Source organism: Cryptomeria japonica, chromosome 7 (genome assembly GCF_030272615.1).
Source record: "Cryptomeria japonica chromosome 7, Sugi_1.0, whole genome shotgun sequence".
Lineage (NCBI taxonomy): Eukaryota > Viridiplantae > Streptophyta > Pinopsida > Cupressales > Cupressaceae > Cryptomeria > Cryptomeria japonica.
The window spans coordinates 70,191,437-70,197,832 of record NC_081411.1 but is presented as its reverse complement, the minus strand read 5'-3'; the positions used below and the strand labels follow the sequence as shown (position 1 = coordinate 70,197,832).

The window sequence follows — 6,396 nt, the reverse complement described above, 5'->3', positions numbered from 1 at the left end:
TTGACATGCAAATTCTAGTTTAACTTTGCTTCCTCTTTGGAGGGTGGATTTCACCTTTGAATGATGTCTTTTGAATTGACAATAGGATTGACTTTAGTGATTGAAAAAATATCACAATTATTTTTTGTGATCTCCCTCATGCAAATCAACTTTTATATATGATCTTCCTCTTCCTATGACTACAAGAATTGTAATTAATCTTTGTCTTGAAAGAAATGATCTTCTCATCTCATCTACTTTCCTTCTTACTAGTCAGATCTCTTTGGATCTTTTAGCAATTTCAGTGATTTAATCTAGATAATTTATTGAACATCCCTTTGACACCAAGTGAAGACAATAAATAGCTATGATACCAATTGAAGGTACCTAAATAAAAAGAGGCAAATTGCTACATAGCTATAAACACAAAAATTGCTTCTCAACAGCCTATAAAACTTCATATTCATTCAAATTAAGATTGAAAATCAAGATCAAAGATAAGCTAATCATAAACATCAGAGATCGATTTTGTTAGAATCTACCTCTTTATATAGACATCTTAGAAAAGTAGAAGAACAACTAAACATCATTTTTTTCTAGCTCCCACCTAATCAATTTCTACGAAGGGCCAACTTAACATATTTTTGTATGTTTTATTGCTAAGGCCTTATATTTAAAAGAATGCAATTGCACTTAGTTTAATCATTAAATTTCATTAAATTTAACTTTTGTACTTTATAAAGAAATATGCCAGGCAACACTTTGGGGCACACGCCAATTTGGCAACTCATGAAAATAGTATGTCTCAATCTTGGGGCACAAGAAAAAGTAGACTCATTTTAGTTTAGAAGACATTGTAAACATGTATATGCATGCCCCTTAGGTATTGTATATGACACCCTTTCCCCTCAAAGACACATGGAAGCATTTCATTGGACATAAATTATAATTACATATCATATTCCTTTTACCAAAAGCCGAGTCTATAGTTATTTCTTCTGGTAAAGGTTTGAGCAAGAGGCTCTCCTTTTCTGAGAAAGTGAAAGCGATGAACCAAGATTAGAAAATTGAGAAGCCCCCCACTAGGTAGGGTATTGGTTCATGACTTTAGTGCGGGTGTGTCTATTGGTTTTTTATTCTATTTTTTAATTTAGTCTAGTCTAACCTTTTAGTTTTGTGGTGTTTGGTTCTAGGTGCCTATTGGGTTCTATTCTTTTTTGGTAGTTGACACTCTAGTATTGACATAACACTCCTTGTGAGTCTATCTTCACTGTAGCAGGTATGTAATGGTTTGGGCCTCTGCTAGTTTGATCTAATCATAACAACATAAAATTTACATAAGATCAAGAGGGCAATTACATAATTTATAAGAGTTTACATACTACGAACATAATCTATTCTGTGAGAATGGGCAATATCATATCAATTTCGAGAAACGGATGGGGTTGGCCTTATTGTCACCCTGAATATTTGTTGGTAAACAAATCTGGTGAAGATCTCTTATCAATGCATGAAAGATTCAACGGTATGAACACCGGATATAAATATAAAATAACTGCATTCATTTGTACAATGCCAAAGGTTAAATTCGTTGCATGTAACTTCTTATTAGGGCCCATGATGGGGCAATCCAGTAAAGGTATTTGACTTAATAATCTATGTGTTTTATGTGACATATATTATCAACATAATAAAACACATGGAAACAACATCAACACCTTTATTACAAACAACATACCACATGATATAGCTTTACCAAAGGAACAAAGCATAACACTATAAGCATTTGTAACTATGTAACCCGGGGACGCGTCCATGACAAAATTGAGGCCATCCCTATTTGGAAAGGTCCCGAGAATGCAGAGACGGATTGGAAATGCCTCCTCCACCATCTAAATAATCTGCAAAGATTAGGAAACATCTTAGGCGCATTTAAGGAAATCCAAAAGAGTCAAGGGATAGCTCGTTGTCCCTGGAATGGACAAGGGATACCCGAGCATCCCTCGACTGTCCCTATGGCCCAATAACAATACTTTTAATTTAAAAGTATGAAAAATAAAAGATTGTGGTGGTGAAGCTCGTCCTGTTCCAAAAGATCAAGCAAAAGATTACTCACAGTGCATTGTTTGTGGGTTCTTGCAGTAGCAAAAGCTTCGACCTGTAGATGACCCTGTTTGAGGGTTACAATAAGCGAGGCATTGAAGGTCTAGGGCTTTATCAGAGAAATTGTAAAGAAATCCGTTCAAAGCTTAGTAATTGTTACAACCTCAGGAATTACTGCTGATTATAATCTAAAGGGGATTAGTTTATAAGCACCCCTACATTGGAGGTTGTACAATTACCAAGCTTTCAACAGAGTTCTTTACATGTCATGGTGCAATTGAAGCTTGCAGTAAGCTATTGATGACTCAAAGCATAACGGAGATCTCGGGGTATCTCCTTGTACTGGTCTTCCTCCTTCATTGACAGGCGCGGGCAGAAGCAGTGGACCATCCAAATGTTGTCACGAGACCCCTTCCATCCTGAAGTGAAAAACAAACGTCACAGCTATTATCTAACCAACAATGGTGTACGTTTATGGTGTTAATTATTTCTTTACAAGTATTAAAATGTATAATATTTCACTTCATCAAAATATCATCAATTGCCTTCATAAATATATATTTTTTCTAGATATTAAAATTTGCAATGTCTTATTATCTTCAAAGTATTGTAAAGCTAATTAAAGCAATTGCTACGTAAATACACTTATTTCTCAAGTAGTGAAAAAATAGTTTGCAAGTAACAATGTAAATAAAATAAAGCCATTCTTATTATAATTGTAAAATAGAAAATAATAATTTAAAAGCTAAATTAAAATAGATAAAATACATGAATAGATTTAAATTATAATATAAAAATATTTATTTACAATATCTTTTCTATGGATGTTTAAAATTACATTCAACAATGAATATTAATACAATAAAACTGTTTTATGAATGTTGAAAATCACATTTAACAATAAACACTATACTTCCACATAATACATGTAGATATAACAAAAACAATACAAAATTAACTAATCCAATGTATTTTCTCACTTTACCTCAATATTATTAGTATTTACTATTAAAGTACCTTATTCTTAAAATAACATTTTAATTTATTAATTTAAAACTTTTTAAAATTAGCTTATTTAACTAATCCATTTTTACTTATATTTTTTATTTATTTAACCAATGTTTATATAGAAATGTTATAATATATTTTTTTATGAATATTTGAAACTTTTTAGTATATTTTTTTATAATTCTGCCTTCAAATGCATAATTGTCACCTACATTGACTTGACTTAGAATAAAGTTTGAAGAAATATCTAGTCTAACAACATCCAAAACACAACCCCAATCTCATCCACTAAAGATGTCAATCTTGTAAGCTAAGTATGACATGATTCTTAATAGATTTTTAATAATTCATTTAACTTCATCAATAAAACAACACTTAATCTAATATATTTTTTTTAAATACAATTTATTTCTCTTTGATTCTTTTTATCACATATCAGATTCAAATTCAATTATTATGTATATAAATTGCTTCCTACAAAAACAACTGTCATTGATGATCATAAATATTCTAGATCAAGTTGTAGATTCTAAGGATTTTGAAAAACAAAAGGTATACCATAATATCTTCATAATTAAAAATAAAAAATATTGTAAAACTTATAAATCACTATTAATATATGTAATAATAATTCAATTGTTACAGAGAATCCCTTTTAAACTGAGGTGTGAGAATCTTAAGTCAATGGGGGCAAAGACAGTTATATTACTCCCCGCCTAGGACAATGTCTACATGTTCCACAAAACTCTACTTTTTAGCATTGAAATCCGTATATTGCTGAAAATTAAAGCAATAGCTTTTTAAATTTTTACTTGTGATTTCAGTGGTTGCTTTGCACATTTTCATAACTGAGTTTTTCTATTTTTCATTTGAAAAATTAAAAAGAGGAAAAAAAAAAAAGCTAAAACCAAGACAAATAATTAATCCACCTCAACGTGTCACTAAAAATTCCACGTCTCTCCATATGTCTTCTCTCCGTCCACATGGAGTTTTCTTGGTGGATTCACTTCCATTTTAAGGAAGAATTGGTGGGACTGAAAGCAACCAGGAATCGTAATGGACACTCAGCAAGACGAAGATTGGAAATGGAGATCAGATTTTCGATTTGGGTTTGCATATTTTTCTAATCTTGTTCTTTTAGTACGCATTAAAATTTGTTGTGTGCGGAAGTTGAATATTATAAGGATGCCGTTTCAACAGTTCTAGATTTATTGTATTTGTAACTGACAAATTGAATACCAGAGCAAGTTTGTGGAAGATTGTTGTTTTTATTTTTTTAGGTGCAGAACTTCTTTTTTGTGCTTTGGTGATTTGGATTTTCTTTCTTAAACACGATTATTATAAAAAAGGAAAAAAACAGAGGGAAATCAAAGTGAAGGTTTTTACACAGCAATTCTTCTCCGACCATGAAAATTCTGAGCAGTGCTGTGACTATGATGAATTTTTGGATCAGATTCAGGAATGTTTGTTTTGAAAGATCATGGAAAATAAGCGGAGATATTGATTCTTCAACACGGAAATGGATCCTGTGCAGAAAAAAATCTGGAAAGGCATGGATTGTTCCTCTACGAGACGGCCCTGACAAGTTCCCTAGTGAATTCCTCTTCATTTTTTTGAATAAGTTGTGCTTCGGAAATTCAGTGAGTCAAAATCCATCTTTTCATGGTTTTTCTAAGCTAGCTATGTTATACAAGAAACAGAGGGATAAGGAACAATAACATTGCAAAACCTGTTTCCTAAGGAATAGAATTTGGAAGACCATTTTTGGGCTGCCAGCCAAGCCAGCAAAAGACCTTAAGGAATATAAGCAATCCTGTCCATTTTCAGCAATCTTAATTAAGGGGAGCTTCTGGTTGACGACACGACAGGGGCGAGCTGATAAATACGAAATAGTAATGTGAGAGACGGCACAACATGGGCGAACTGATAAATACGGAATAGTCATTTTTTTCGACATCAGATTGACCATAAAATAGCCCGGCGGCGTCAGACATGAGGAAAATCCGGTGGCATTTGCCACCATATATAGCCTATCGGCTAACTTAGTGTGGTTTAATACTGGCCGAGATCAAGAGCAACTGTCTAAATGCTAGGGTAAAACTGAGCAGAAATCCAGGAGTCCTCAAGCTATTGTGCATTCGAGCAAAAGATAATAAAACGTTATGGGTTCGAATCCTAGCATTAAGAATTTAAGCATGTTAAAAGGGAGAAGAGGACATATGTACCTGGAGAGCAGTTTTCTTGTGTTCAGCAATATCAGAGACAAGGGCATCCACGACTCCACCAGATCTACCTCAATCCCTCTTCCTTCCATTCTACCTCTACTGCAACTCTGAACAGCTATTTACGTGCCTTTATTTTGCCCTCCGTTTGAAGCTTAAAAAGAAACTGCGCGCGGCCGAGATTCGAACCCTCGTCAGAAAGCGAAAATAGAAATGCAGAATGGGAATTGTAAAGAAAACACCTAAATTTTGTTTGTACAGACCCGAATCGGAGACAAATTTCTCTGGTAAAACTCGGTTGCGACATGATTTACATCATCTTGGCTCAGGCTTTTGCAGACCTTGGCATCGCGTATACAGCGTGGTTTTGGGTAGCATAGAATGCAATGGAAGAGGAAGTAAAAACAAGCAAGACCAGTGATAGGAACTGGGCTTGGATTTTGCCAGATAACTGATCAAAATGGCGAAGCACACGAATACAGAAAGGATAAAACGAATGAATGAAGAAGGGTCATGAATAAAATGAGTAGAAATAATGCGTGGAAGAGGCGGGGAAAGAACGCAGAAAGAATGGGGGAAGTACGAATTCTTTCTTTACGCGGTTTCAGATTTCACTATTCTCTGCGTAACAGCAAACAAGTGAGAAGCATTGCTGTAAGAGGGCCCGTTTATCGTCAAATAATGTGATTTAAGCCGTCCGCTGCAGATGTGGAGGACACGCGTGCATAAACTAAAAGTAAAACAGTCCTAAAACAATGTAAACATAAACTAAAAGTATAAAACAGTCCTAAAACAATGTAAACATAAAAACTAAAAGTAAAAAAGTCTCAGATACTAGAAATATCATGCTCACATGCACTGCACTAAATACAGTTCCCAAAATATACATACGGACGACTGTAGTAAATACATAGTGAAATGGTTCTCCACCGACTGCTAAAAATAGAACAGAAGATATTCACTGCTTCATCTGTATATTGAAAAATCTGTTACACGTCGTTGTCTTTAGAGCTGTTAAATGCTGACAGTACGTCACACCAAAGACATCGCATGTTTGTTTTTACCTACTACGTTCAGCTCCGTA

General features: G+C 33.9%; 1 long non-coding RNA gene across 2 annotated transcripts; it reads right to left on the bottom strand.

Annotated features, from left to right (window-relative positions):
• Positions 1 to 1,520: 1,520 nt before the first annotated feature.
• Positions 1,521 to 5,902, bottom strand: LOC131064492 (uncharacterized). 2 transcript variants are annotated; one of them, XR_009111284.2, is made up of 4 exons: positions 5,576 to 5,902; positions 5,316 to 5,478; positions 2,096 to 2,501; positions 1,521 to 1,880 (listed from the first exon to the last, which is right to left on the bottom strand). It is a non-coding gene; the product is annotated as an uncharacterized LOC131064492 (long non-coding RNA). The 2 variants fall into 2 exon arrangements; XR_009111283.2 differs by having other exon boundaries at positions 5,316 to 5,902.
• Between the last annotated feature and the right edge of the window lie 494 nt (positions 5,903 to 6,396).